Source organism: Danio rerio, chromosome 12, assembly GCF_052040795.2.
Source record: "Danio rerio strain M-AB ecotype USA chromosome 12, GRCz13ab, whole genome shotgun sequence".
NCBI classification, from domain to species: Eukaryota; Metazoa; Chordata; class Actinopteri; order Cypriniformes; family Danionidae; genus Danio; species Danio rerio.
The window spans coordinates 22,582,962-22,598,556 of record NC_141032.1 but is presented as its reverse complement, the minus strand read 5'-3'; the positions used below and the strand labels follow the sequence as shown (position 1 = coordinate 22,598,556).

The following is a 15,595-nucleotide window of genomic DNA, read 5'->3' as shown; positions in this document are numbered from 1 at the left end:
TTCCCTGTTAACTGGGGTGATGCTGATGCCAATCCAGAAAAAAAAGTGTGTTTAATAGACATCTAATAGACATCTAAACGTAGACAGACTGGCTAAAACAGGGCTAAACTTGGGCTGTTGGTGAAAATCTAATAGGCATATAAGAATAACCCAAAACTAGACTAGTCATTAAATGACAGATAACGCAGACTTTATATGCGTAGCTTTCTGTCTTTTTAGACATTTCTGTCTAATTGATGACTTGTCTACTTTTGGCCTATTCTTAGATGTCTATTATTTACACTTTAGCCTTGTTTTTAGCCAAGACAACTATATTTAGACGTCTATTAGAAATCTATTACACATCTTTTAAAAACAAAAAAATGCTTGCTGGGAAGGGTTCAAAGTACAAATTTACCAATTTGGTAACACATTTTCAGAAACAACCAGGTTAGAATTCTAAAATTGCTTCATTTGGATAATTTTAAGGCTATTTTTTTTATTGTGTGCATTATAAACCGCTCTGTTGTCCATGTACATACTGGTCAAAAGTTTGGGGTCAGTCTAATTTTTAAATGTTTTAAAATAAGCTTATTCTGCTTACCAAGGCTGCGTTTATTTAATCAAAATTACAGTACAAATTGTTATTTAAATGTTATTGCACTATAAAATAACTGTTCAAAAGTAGTTAATCATTTTATGTAAAAATTTATTCCAGTGATTTTTATTGATAAGTTTTCAGCTTAATTACTTCAGTCTTTAGTCACATGATCCTTCAGAAATCACTGTAATATTATTATATTACAATTACTATTAATAATAATAATAATTATTAATAATAATAATAATAATAATAATATTTTTTTAATAGTAATTGTAATAAAAGCAATAATGACTGGAGCAACAATTTAATTTGGAAACTACATAAAATAAGAAAGCAGTTTTTTTTTCAAATAAAGATTTAACAATTTGTTTTTACATTTAATAAATGCTGCGTTAGTGAACAGAATAATTTTCTTTAAAAAAAAACATAAAAAAAAAACAACAGACCCCAAACTTTTGATCAGTAGTGTATATAGGATGGTCTTGGTATGGTTCATGCAAACTCCAATACAGGTTGTTTCTGGTGTGAATGCGGTCATGCTAATTTACAGAAATATGATGTGCAGTCAGTCAAACTACTTACAGACCAATTAAACCAGTTGTGAAAGCAACCTCAGGCTCGAACATTACATTCAAATCAGTTCACATTTTATTTTAGGAATTGACCTACACTGCACACTCATCTACTGTTATGCGCTATAAAAAGAACCAGCTCAGAGGACTTATTTATTTTAGGACATCATGCTACATTAATCTCGATTTGTGAAAAAAAAAAAACACATTTTAAAACATAAAGGCATAAAGAACTGCCATTTCTTACTTTGGAATATGAATGAATACTATTCTGCAATGAGGCTGCATTAATGATGTGCTGCATGTGGCCAACAGAAACATCAATGGAACTCCACAGAAATAAATCTATTGCTTTTTTATTGCAGGTTAGTTCATTCATGTAAAATACGACTAATTTTATTGTGAAGATTCAACAGCGAGGGTTTGATTCATTGGCAAGTGTTTTTGAGCTATGAGTACATATAACAAAACACAAACGCACACCCCACGGCCCACAGTCCATAAAGCAGGAAAACACACAGGGTTCAGACAGGGTTAAATCTTAGGTCAGGACGTAATGTCTTCCACATGCTGATAGAGCTAATGACATGTATGCTCTCTCTCCTCTTTCTACCTGCATTCCTTTGTCAACACAGAGCACTAAATCTCTGATAGTTCCCCCATAGAGGGATAGGGTGATACTAAGATATCAGTGCCTTTTCTCTGCTTCCTCTGTGTAAAAATGTACCCTTATGTGGAGCAGCATATCTGATTTGTTCTGCTTTCAGTTGTGTGCTGATTTTGTTATATCAGAGTGCAGGATCAAAGCTTTTCACACCTCATGACAAAAGCGTAAGCCTGAGTGGCAAGAAGCAACTGCTGTTCTCAAGTACAGAACTTTTTAAAATAGTGTTCACGTTTCTGCAGTGCAAAAATGTTTTGGAGGACATGCAGACTTAAAGGGCACCTGCACTCTCAGAAATAAAGGTAGGCGATCTGTCACTGGAGTGGTACCTTTTCGAAAGGTACGAATTTGTACGTAAAAGGTCCATATTATTACCTGAAGGGTACTAGTACTTAAAAACTAATAACAAGTGTTCCTTCTAAAATGTTTAGGTACTAATCTTTACTTTTGAGGTACCAATATGAACCCTCTAAGTACAAATGTGTATGTTTTGAAAAGGTACCACCCCAGTGACAGCTTGCGTACCTTTATTTATGATAAAAATCAACTTTTGGTTGCTGTTCTGTATGTATGTATGTAAGACAGATCTGTCTGTATGTATAGTGTGTCCGCTCGTCATGGAGTAATATAAATACAAGTCTCTTTTTAAAAAAATTTGGACTTTAAATAAGGACCTTAAATCCCATTAATCTTGTGGCCCTCTGCAACGTGACGTACAGGAGTGCTGTTTTTCCCGCCCACCACACTGATTGACAGGTGCCATGTTTCTATGATAACATGTATATACGTCCACAGAACATTTGTTTTGCAAATAAACTGGGATTAACATATTTGTTACAACTCTCTGTGATTTTTATAAGCTTTATAAGTTGAAAACATTTTTTAAAAGTGCATGTTTGTGGTAGAGTAAAATCACAGTGTTCTTTACCGCTATAATCATCACGGCTGTATGGTGTCAGTAGACGTGCATATATATATATATATATATATATATATATATATATATATATATATGTGTGTGTGTGTGTGTGTGTGTGTGTGTGTGTGTGTGTGTGTGTTTGTGTTTGTACTGCAAATGCCCTTTGTGTTGGACTCATCATTTCAGATAGGCTTGAAAAAACTCCACCACAAATACATCAAATAAACTTACTTGGTATTTTTGACTAATGAGCTGTATTTCAGCTTCATATGTGTCTGTCTCTATAACTGAATGCTGTTTATCAGACGTAATGCATGATGTGAAGCAGACACGTGCATGTGGTGGGCAGAGAGAAGCAGTTCATTTGCATTTAAAGCCACAGGCTACAAAAAAAGCTATAATGTACTTAGACACCAAAACGGACAGATTCTTGCAGCATAATAAAGAATTTGATAGGTATTTTAAGCTGAAACTTTACAGACACATCAGTGGCGGTTCTAGTTTAAATGCACCCCAGGTGAAAACACCCCAAACATACCGCCTTCCCCTCCCCCAAGAAATAAAGACACTATGTGGTTGACTTTAGATATAGTATTTTAGAACAGTATTATTATTATTATTATTATTATACAATTATTTTTCTAAATAAATAACAGAAATCAATCCTAAATTTAACTGAAAAACAATGTAAAGACACAACTAGAGTAATATTCTAAGTCTTTTGCATGAATATTATTATGACAGTTCTAAAGAATGCAAAAAATATATGTTTTATAGAATTATCTGTTGTCTTAGACCCAAATCGTGGCCAATAACTAATGTTTTAGTTTTTAAAGTTTTAGTTACCTCCCAGACTTATTATTCCTCCTTTTTGCTCCATAGCCATGCTTAGTCAAAGTAACATCATGATCATATGATAAAAACTTTAGTTTTGTCGACTTGCATGTCGACGCATATCGGTGTGCATGTAAACAACCGCTATAAGGAGCAATGCAAGTAAGGCACGCAGGAGTGGCTTTCTGTGCACATGCGTAGATTTGTTTACACATAGACACATAGAGAATAACAAACTTGAATATACAAAAGATGCCAAATGTGAATAGCCCCTAACGTCTTTATTCTGGGAGAATAACTCTAAATTAATACACTTGGATAAAGTAAATCTTATCTCTAAGCTTTTGGGGCACTTTTTATTTGCACCATTTCCCCATGCTGCCCCCAGCAAGATGCTGCCCTGGGCGATCGCCCATATTGCCCCTGCCTAAATCTGCCACTGAGACACATTCTGAAGACACCAAAGGTTTTTCTTACATCTTGTAAAGGGGGGAAAATAGGTACCCTTTAAAGTCCAGACAAGGAACTAAAGACATTGTCAAAACATTATATTTGGCTTGTATGGTCCATGTGATTCAAACTAAGCTACAAGAACGCTTTTTGTGCAGCAAAAAAAAATAAATAAATAAAGTAAATACTATATTATTCAGGTTGGGGTGCATGTGTACTATAGACAGTATGACATATTGCCATTAGAGTCTGCAGCACAACACACAAGCGTCATATTGCCCATTTTATTGGTACACAAAGGTGTTGAATTTCGACCACTCTTCTGGAGATTAAATATATTGGGACTGTTGTATTGCTGTTCACATGCAGCATGACAGAGCTTTTGACCTTGGAATGACATGAGGGTGATTAACAGAATATTTATTTTTGAATGAACTAACCATTTAAGATTAACCCAAAATCATATTATGGCACATTTTCTGAATCTTTTGTATTTAATTTCTAATAATGGCAATTTGAAGTTAACGAATGAATGGAGATGCAAAATAAAAGTCTAAAAAGTGAAATTCAGTCAAGGGCTGAGCACTGGAAAATCCCACCCGGAAGTTTGTCCATCCTGTTGGAGGAATGCTGCTCATTTTCAGGAAGGGGAAGAGGATGCATCCACATGCAAATTCAATCAACAAAGGGATGTTCTTTAGGGACAAGTTTACTTTTGTTTCCACTCATCAATTAAATGTTTTCTGTGCCAGAAGGAGAAGTGATACCTGTCTGAATTAAAGACATGCACACGTCTTTGCTGTTTATTTGTTTCTCTCTCTCTTTTTCAGCAGACACCTTGAAAACTACAAGAAATAAAGCCAATAACATTCAAAATATGCATTTCAGTCTTTTTCACAGTCTCTCATTTAAATGTCCACTGATATGCATTTAGACATGTACGACAACTCTGAATCCAGTAACATCAGTCTTTACACATCACATTGTTCATGTACATAACATGACATAAAACAACACTATACACAAAATATAACAAAATTAAACATGATTTTTTTGTAGACGCCCTCTTAGACCATGCAGATTAATGAACTTTTAGTGGCTATGTATTGTTAGTTTCTTTCTGCCACCATGTTAGTTTGACTCATAATGCAATGGTCCCGCACTCCACTCAACTTAAACATGTGATCTGTTATGCTCCAATAGCAACTCTTTCTTTTAAAAAACTGTAACTTTAAGAGTTCACACTTAGCTGATGATTAATTATAAAGCTTGTTTGGCATGCTGTACCGGGAGAGAGCCCTGAGCTCATAAGATCCTTAAGCCCGGGGCTCCCTCCCGTTTACAAGGGATAACTACTTACTAGGAGCATGTCTATGGTGTTGATTTGGATTAGTCAATTAACCTAAGTTGCATGTTTTTGAACGGTGGGAGGAAACCACGGAACTCAGGGGAAACCCATGCGAGGATGGGGAGAATGTGTAAACTCTGCACAGAAATGTGGGCTGGCTTGGTAAGGAGGACTAGAACCAGTGACGTTCTTGCTAAGAGGCAACAGTGCTCTAGATGCATCTAGGAAAGGAGGAGGAGTAGGGGTGGAAGGGGGGATTCTTCAAAACGAAGATGGCTGTTGAATGGAACTTAGGGTATTTATAGTGGCTTAGAAAATGTCTGATTGGGGAATCATAAATTGGGCCGGCTGCAAGCAATCATAAGCACGTGACCCTTTCGAAATTAGTTTCAAGAGTTCCCACTTAGATATGCTTGGCACTTATAGCAGGTTTGGCATGCTGTCCCGGGAGAGAACCCTGAGCTCGGAGATATTTGAGCTTAGGGCTCCCGCCTGGTCTTGAAGCATATCAGGAGAACCGAGATCAGGTAGGTCTCGATCGCTCCCCCTTTAGAAGGGGAGAAAAAGGAGGAGTTGGGGTGGAAGGGGGGATTCTTCCAAAACGAAGATAGTGCAGTAAGGAGAAAGTGATCCATTTATTCTGATTGGATTATTACTGATTACGGATGAGTGGCCAGCGGTGCACAATCATATCACATGCTCCTCTTGAAATTAGTTTATGAAACTTCACTTATAAATAAACTTCACTTCAAACATTACAAGGGTGCACACTCTCTGCTTTAAAATTAAATGTCACATTCATACATTCTGGCAAGTATTTAAAACAATAAATGAACTCAAATTAAAATGACTTTATAACAGAAATAAGGTAATGTGAAGTGAAGTGAGGGTCAAAACACAGTACGGCAAGGAAAACACGCCGTAATGTCACAAAACTGTAAATTCAAGACTCAGCACTGATGTGTGTGTGTGCGCTGTTTAAATAGTTTTGTAATCAGTCTATGAGCAGTTTCAGCTGTGTGTCAGCAATCAGCCAGGATTAGAAATCGGAGTGTGTGTGTGTGCAGTGCATAACTGGATCTTGAAGTCCACATAATGGCAGATTTGTAGTTTCATGTGATCTGTGTTTACCAGCAATCTGCCAAGATAAAATCGCTAGTGATTGTGACACATAAATATACACAACTTTGTGAAAAACGTGTCTTTGACATGTACACATGTTAAAAATGTTCAGCCAATCAGGGGTCTGATTCCCAATGCAATCCCATGGCAGTTCATGACTTTTTGAATAAGTGACTGATTTGTAGTAATTTGTACAATCTCATTTGTACATTTTAGTATGATTTAGTCATACCCCAATGATAAATATAAATAGGGTTTGGAGGGACACCTCTTTTAAAAAAAGGTACACTTTCACACAAATGAAGTAAACTCCTTTGAATTTATCAGTTTTCTGAACATAAGTAAAATTGTCACATTTGCATCAACACTATTAAAGAAAGTGTTTTCCAAAATGATCAACTGAAATACAAAAACAGAACTACAAACAAACAAACAAACAAACAAACAATTAAAAAAAAAACCCTATTATGCATTAGATAAGGTCACATTTTGGTGTTGGTGTCTCCAACTCCAGGCTGACATGCATGCAAGGTATATTAAAAAAAAACTTTTCATTGTCATATAATATGCATTCATTTTTACCTAATTATCCCAAGGACTCCCATATGATTTGTTTAGTGATTCATTTGTTCCCAAACCCATCCTTTGTGTGATGCTATGATTGGTCCAACCCAGTCTGTTGCGATTAGCACCACAGCTTATCAACATTATTAAATTAGTCAGAGTGCAGAGTATATTTGTGAGCCCAGTGCAGGAGTGCATTAAAGCAGTGCTGTTTACCACTTGCATATTGCTCTTATCTTAAACGTATAACAACGACACACATTCAGTATTAATCCACACTGTGGCAAAAGCTGAACTATTTTGAAACTTGACTGCTGCACTTGTGTAGGAACAGCTAAAGGTGGTCATACAAATGACAAACAGCGGAGGCTTTACCAAGCTCACAAACGCATGGTAAAGAAAGCAGCACACGCCGCGTTTTCAGTGTGGCTTTAGACACAATATGTGAATATAAAGAGTTAACCAGATACAGTACAAACCGTGTGGAGCAATTACAAGTAACAAAACACAATAATACATATTTACTTGTAAAACAAGGAGGCAACCATTTTAATCGCACTTCCTTAGACTTGTAAAATGGAGAAAACTGATCCATTAACTGTGTACTGTTCTGTGTACTGTAAAGTTCCTGACTAACAAAGTCCCATACATAAATAGTATTTTCTGATTCTTTCTTTAACAAACAACCTACGAATTCCCCGTGGAAGGATAGATTATTGCATTAATCACCAGAACGTTCACTTTTTCACTTCACTTAGAGCTCAGTTACACACTGCATGGAAGGTCATTTTCAAAATCCCATAATAGGGGCTCTTTAACAAATAGCTGCTTTGAATGCAGATGTTTAGCCTGTATCTTCTTTATGTGTGTGGATTCCTGTTGGATAGTTTACATTTTCTTTTAAGATTTTCATCAGTGTGCTGTCATTTGTTTTGGTATGAAACGTATTACAGTTGCTACAGTGACTGTGTCCAGACTCAACAGTAATTCTGTTCTGAAAAGCAATTATAGTAGCTATAAACAGCTAAACTGGATCCACAGATGAGGGACCACATTTTACATCTTATTACAGTGACATTTAGTCCTTGGCCACACAATAACACTGACGGTTGTCAGTTTGAGTTACTTCAGTTTTCTTCAAGCGAAACTAAAAGTGTTGTGATTTCTAACTTGATCTTTCCATGTGATGTGGCAGATGAGAAATCTGAACCACAGATAACAGCATGGACTCCATAATACGTTACATAATAGCATCAGTTATATCTGTAAATATTGTGGCTGATTGCTGATTATTATTTTCAAGCTCTTTATGTTTTGTGTCTTTATATATAGATACATTCAGCTGATGTTAAATATTTCAAAAATAACACACCGTGAAAGTACGTCAGCTGAGTTTGAGTTTGTAGCCTAAAAACTTTTAAAAAATTAGCACTTTCAAGGCAAGGGTTTCTTCTGAAATTTCCTGTGTGTTCTGTACATAGCAGTTTCTGGATGTATGGGTAAAATAAATACATTTACTTGAAGAGATTTCACATTTTGAACATAAATTATGCATAGTTTGCTTGCTAATAATAAAAGCACGACAACAAAAATGTATCAGGGTGTAAAATAGTCTACTTGAGTGCATATTATTTTGGCATATACATACAATAACTTACTCAAATGCTCTTGATTACATGAAGAAAAAAGCATGTTATTTAATAATTTCTTTGCAGTGATTTATTTTAATTAGGTAATCACTATGTTCGCTTTCATGCTTCTTTTTGGACAGATTGCAATGCAGTAAAAGTTTACTTAGTATTTTGAGTTACAAAACAAACCTTTGGTCCTTTATATTGCAACATTCATTTATTTTCTTGTCGGCTTAGACCCTTTATATATCTAGGGTCGCCACAGCAGAATGAACCGCCAAAGCGGATGCCCTTCCAGCAGCAACCCATCTCTGGGAAATATATAGCAACATGCTAGTAGTAAACATGCATGTTTTTAAAAACACAAATGTTAAATTATGAAGCAGTAAACATAATTAATTTAGCTATTTAATTCAAGTCATGTTTGATGAATGTGTATAATAATGTATGTATTATCAATTATATTGTAAATAAAGGTTTTTGTGTTCTTTACTCTTTACAATGAACATCATATGTCAGCCCATGGTTAATTGTGTGGTTCCTTGAGCATTTAATTTAAAGCCTGCAGTCTGTGGACGATTGTCATCTAATCAAATGGTGGTAAGGTTTACGAGGTTTTTAATTCAGATTTATTGATATGTTTGCCAATATTTCATAGATTGTATGTAAAAAAGAGGGTTTGCGCTAACTAATTAAAGTTTAAAATCTTTTGTTAAAATGCAAGTTTTAGATCAGGATTTTTAAAAATATGTCTATCTATTAGGATGGACAACGGGTTTAAGATCTGTTACTGAAATTAAATCTCCAGTAATGCTGATTGAACCTTTTTATATATAAAAATATATTGATGTACTAATTCATTGCTGAAACTATTTCACGTGCAGAATATTCAGATCTTGAAGTTCCTGAACGTATAGCAGATGGAAATATCTCAAATGTGGATATTATGTGAAGTGCTGAAAGATGAAGATAAAGTTTGTTATAAACAAGGTGTAATTTAAACAACAAAAGCATCAACATTAAAGTAAATATTCACAATCTTGATGTTTGTGGTTTGAAAATAATTTTCAAGATTATGTCAGCGACCATGTATGTTTTTTTATATTTGTCGTTTAATTTTTATTAATAATGTGGTCTCATTTATATGAGCTTCAGAACTGGGGACACAGACTTTTACATTTTTCTGAAACTTGGAACAAATGAGTTTGATATGAACTTGGTATAAAGGGGTTAATAAACTAAACATGTTTAAATCAGCTGTTTAATGCAAGTCATGTTTGATAGTCTAACCTCAAAATATAAATAGTAAAGAGCAATACAATAACATAAAAAGAAAAAAAAAGAATACAATACCATGTCAAATAGTTGAATATAGGATAACAAAACAAAAACAACAACCCACCAAACGACAACAAAAAAGACAATAATTATACAGTATGCTTTTTGTAATGATGCACATGCATTTCTTGCAATTCACATGACGTACATCAGCGGTTTCTGCATCCTTTAGCGGTTAGACTAATACACATCAGTAGTCATTTTTTAAGCCCATGAGCGCCGCTGATTGGTTAGTGGCGACCGCACGTCTTTGTAGTCTCCGCCCACTCTGTCTCTTTTTGCGCGTGTGGGCGTATTTACAGCTTGATATTGAAAAAGTGCAGACTGAAACTCGCTGCTCTGTGCTGGGCTCCACAGAGTCGGAATTCACGCGACAAGAAGCATGCTTTTCTATTTGCAGCGTTGTCGCGAATCTTGGATTTAAGACCTGACTATGTAAGAAAAGCCCTAACGCTTTGGTACTGTTCAGTTATGCTCTGACAATATATTTCCTCTGCCTGCAAAGAAGGTGCATCACACTATACGCCTGTTCATGAACAAACACAGTCGCTGAGATCTGAGAGTCCATCAGAAGGTATGGCTTTATTTTTACGTTTGCTGTTTTTAAGTTCCACCTAAAGTATATTGTGAGTCAAACATGTGCAAACTCACGTCCATCTAAATGCGACATACAGATACTGTACATTATTATTATTATTATTATTATTATTATTATTATTATTATTATTATTATTATTTTAATTATTGCTGTTTTGCAAACTAGTGAGCTCTCTACCTTTACAGTATTTTGGTGCGCTTTACACTTATGCTGCCTAAAGAATATGTGATTGCCAAAAAACTATACAAAAGCATGCAGCTCCTTTACTGTTTCTTTTATGAATATGTGCTTCTGTAAAATGGGTTTGCAAAGCGATTGCATGCATCTGTAATCTGACTGCTTGATAATCTGGCGTTTGGTGGATTAAGTGTAACGAACGTCACTGCTTTAGTCTTTTTAATGGACATGGATTCTCCTCAATCAAGGGCTTTTCTCTGTGCTCCAGAAAAGAAAGAAAGAATGACATCTTATCAACAAATATAAACAGCTTCCACAAAACACTGTTTTATATTTTAAAATGTATTTTGACGTCTGTCATTTTTGTAGAAAAAAGGCTACTCATACTCACATCATCAGAGTATAGGATATCATTTTCTTCATATTAAATGTGATCAATCATCTGTTAGCTTTGTGAAGTAAAGTACAAAATAGTATACACTGGCAAAAGCAAAACCAAAACTTGTGGTTACTGAAAATACATGAAGTGAAATTATTGCGTGAACATAATTACATATGCATTGAGTGCAAGTGAGCTGACACCATTTGTTAACAACATTTTTACATACAATTAAAGTCATAATTATTAACCCCCCTGAATTATTAGACCCCCTGTTTATGTTTTTTCCCTAATTTCTGTTTAACGGAGAGATTTTTTTAAACACATTTCTAAACGTTTTATTAACTTACTTCTACTAACTAACTTATTTTTTCTTTGCCATGATGACAGTAAATAATATTTTGCTAGATATTTTTCAAGACACTTCTATACAGCTTAAAGTGACATTTAAAGGCTTAACTAGGGTAATTAGGCAAGGTATTGTATAATGATGGTTTAAAGGGGCTAATAATTTTGTCCTTAAAATGGTGTTTAAAAATTTAATACCTGCTTTTATTCTAGCCAAAATAAAACAAATAAGACTCTCATCAAAGGAAAATAATATTATCAGACACACTGTGAAAATTTCCTTGCTCTGTTAAACATCATTTGGGAAATATTCAAATAAGAAAAACAAATTAAAAGGGGGCTAATAATTCTGACTTCAACTGTATATGGCAGTGTGATAAACACAAGATTGAGGCATAGTTGATTTAAATTCACACATTCAGACTTTCCTCAATGATATAATTTCAGAAAAGTATTTTTTGCATATTGTAACAAGTGAAGTCATATTAGCATTCAGTAACTATCAAAGTATAACATTGTTCACAGTCGAATAAATTGTGCTAATGTTGTTTTCAAGTCAAACTTACATGTGATTTCAGACCAAATATCCAAAGTACCATGATGAACAATATAGGGAGCAAACAAACCAATGTCATTGAACGAATGTGCCAATATAAAACCAACTTTATCTCAATGAACACAAATTCCATTTTGGCTACCAATGGAAGACACGTAGACCCACTACATTATAAACACACAGTAAATCTCACATGTGAGTTTGCTTCCATACATACAGTATCACATACTGTAGGTTCTGTAATTATATTAGATAGAAATGTAAGCTTGGACTCTAAACGATCATATCATTTTCGTGGGTGAAAAGTCCTTTTAATTGCAGCATTCCGGTGTTAATTTACCCCAGATAGTATGACAACATCCCTGCTTATTTCCAAGGCAGTAAAATTTGTTTAGAAATGTCTACAAAGTAGGCCTAATGAATAAAATATAGCTGCAATTAATGGTAGTGGTGTAAATCAAGAATGGCTCAGTTGCTTCAAATTATGAAGGTTGCTTTATCGAGTCCCGGCTGGGCCCTGTAGCATTTCTATGTGCATGTTTCGAGTACTCTGGTTTCCTCAACAGTCCAAGTACATGCAGTATAGGTGAGTTGAATAAGTTAAGTTGCTGTAGTGGATGAGTGTGTGCGTGAATGAAATGTATGGATGTTTCCCAGTACTGGGTTGTGGTTGGAAGGTCTTCTGCTGCATAAAACATATTTCAGAGTGATTGGTGGTTCATTCTGCTGTGGTTACCCCTGATACATCAGGAACTACGCCGAAGGATAGTGAGTGAGGGTGTAAATCGAATGTGTTGTCATGATATTTTAGAATATTGATACTCTTAGCCAGCAGTATGATATTCATGTACACAGTTATATATAATAAACTACCAGAATGTACACATAAATAGGAAGATAATATAAAATAAAAGTGTCCTAAAAATATTCATGGAGGTATCTTTTTTCTTTACAAAAAAAAAAATAAAATTATTGATGCATATTGATGTATTGTTAATAAAATTCATTTGTTTTGTATTGTTACAATTCAAATTAATCAAAATTAAATTACTTGTTTCTATCTTTTAGAATTGTGGGGGATCTGTACTTCTAATTTTAAAATAAAATTGTGAATCATGTTTATCCAGAGTCACGCAGCTCTGTATGGACTAATCGGATGTTATTTTATTTCAATTTCCTCCAAAAAAATTACTGTAATACAGAACAGAAACTGTCTACATGTTTGTGAAAGCTGCATCATATATTTTGCAGCTGCAGGAATGCAGAAGGTGCACATGCAAAGCTCAAACATCTGAAGTCTAGAATTTGATAATTCTTTTGTTTATTTGAGTGGTTCCAGTTCAAATGTGTATTTTTAGAAAACACACTGGGGAAAAAATCCAAAGCCTTGCAAAGCTTTCCACATTAATTGGTTCTCACTTGTGTTTTAGTGACTGACTTTTACAGCCATACCAGTATTTAGCCTGCGGGCACCATTTAAGAGGCCATGAAGGTGAACGTGTCGCCCAGGAAATGCAGGAACTCATTCCTTATAATGGCTCCACGTAGGGCTACAAAATAAATAGTTTGAGGATCAATATCGCAATGTGTGTGTCTGCAATAGTCCTTTTACAGGATTAGATTATTTATTAAAGATTAAAACATAAAGATATTATAAAATATTACAATTTTTAAATTTATTTCAACAATGATGACCATGTTATTTAACATTGAATGGTTCAATTTCTGTAATTGAATATGGTTAGAATGCTCCGAAAACCATTAAGCACTGTTTACATATTTATTTTTGCTTGTAATTTGTTATAATTTATGCAGATGCACTTCATAGATAATGACTTGATCTTCCTATTCAATCTAAATTAATGAAATCTTTACAAATAGAGTTATTCAAACTATCTGCAAAAATTGTATTCATATCACTATATATCACGGTAAAACAAAATGTCTAATGTCATATTTTTTCAATATCATGCAGCCCTGGCTCCAAACGTAGTGTATGGACACAGGTGCTAAGTTAAATAGTGAAAATACATCTTTGGTAAAAGGCAAAAACTGTTCTTTCTTGTAAACATCAGGAAAGTCAGTTGTGTTTATATTCACTGTATTATTAGACAATTATTATGCTTGCTCAAAATCAACAATTATTCAGTAGTGGACACACAGTGACAGCATGCTGTGTGCAGATTCTTGTGAAGATTTGGGGCGAGCATTCAGCCATCTGGTGACTACAATACTCACTGAATCTCATTTAATACATTGCAGATTTGCATAAATAGGGCCATTTACAGTTTTCTATATTGAGCTTAGACACTTAAATATAATAAATTCAACAGTTCCACATAAATTATTACAGAAAAGCAAATAATATATTTATTACATTAATTAAGGTTATAATTTTTTCAGGAGTTTGATAGATTTTCAATGATATATTGTACAAATTCAGAGCAAGTGAGTTTTTTTTTGTTATTTAGATAATAACAATGAATAATAATTTGAATTAAAAATGGTTACATTTACAAGACTACGGTGTACTGTATGCATGAGAAACAATGAAACGGGTAAGAAATTGTTTACAATGGTGTGTAAAAATATGGCGTCATTGCCATTTTTTTCTATTTCAGGGGCACTCAAACTTTTTCCTTTGAAGGGCCAAAAACCAAACTTGATTAAGGGCTGCGGGCCGAAGTTAAACATACCAAACTATTACATTAAATTTGCTAATTTATTTGTGTATTATTTAAACATAACCCAAAAATATTGCTTTAAAACATATTAAATAATGATGCAGTATAATTATTTTACATTTTATAATAAACTTATTATAGTAAAAACATTACCCATTTCATTTATTACACAATGCAGTTCAGTGGTCAATACACCAGTTAAGCTGCTCCTGCCTTTGCCTTGATTTGCTAGCCGATGTCTTGTGCATTGCCCTCTATCTGTCAAGTGACAGTATTTACCTCTAAAAATGTGATTCATTTACAAATTTAAATAAATCATTTCATTTTACTTGTTTTTTTTGTAGTTCTTCAATTAAACAAAGAAACAAAAGTTAAAATAAACTCAAAATGACGATGACGTCTGTCAAAAGCATTCATCCAAACCAACTCCCCATCATACTTCCTCTCTTTTCAGATGAGATGGCAGGCCAAACCAAAGGTTAATATGGGTCAACTTTGCCCGTGGGCCCTACATTGGGCACTACTGTTTTATTTCTTGACTAAAGAATGTTATGTTTGCTAAAATGCTGAAGTATTTAGTAGTTCTTTAATTATTAATGTATTATTATTATTAATATTAATAATATTATTTTAATACATCAGCACATGTACAAATACAGTCTCAGCTATACAGTAGGAAATAATGGGAAATATACAAACAAGTAAACAGGATAATACAGTCAGGCTAATAGCAGGAGCAGTTTTTTTGTCATCTGTTATTGAGATTTATAGGGATTTTTAGTAGCACTTAATAAAAGATTAGTAGAGTCATTAAATGCTTTATTGAAA

General features: G+C 34.2%; 1 protein-coding gene across 2 annotated transcripts in view; it reads left to right on the top strand.

Annotated features, from left to right (window-relative positions):
• The first annotated feature begins 10,330 nt into the window (after positions 1–10,330).
• Positions 10,331–15,595, top strand: part of rhbdf1b (rhomboid 5 homolog 1b (Drosophila)) — a 76,403-nt gene continuing 71,138 nt past the window's right edge. For both annotated transcript variants that reach the window (XM_087276137.1, XM_087276136.1), the window contains exon 1: positions 10,331–10,599. The gene's annotated coding sequence lies outside the window, so the exon portion shown is untranslated. The remainder of the gene's footprint in view (positions 10,600–15,595) is intronic.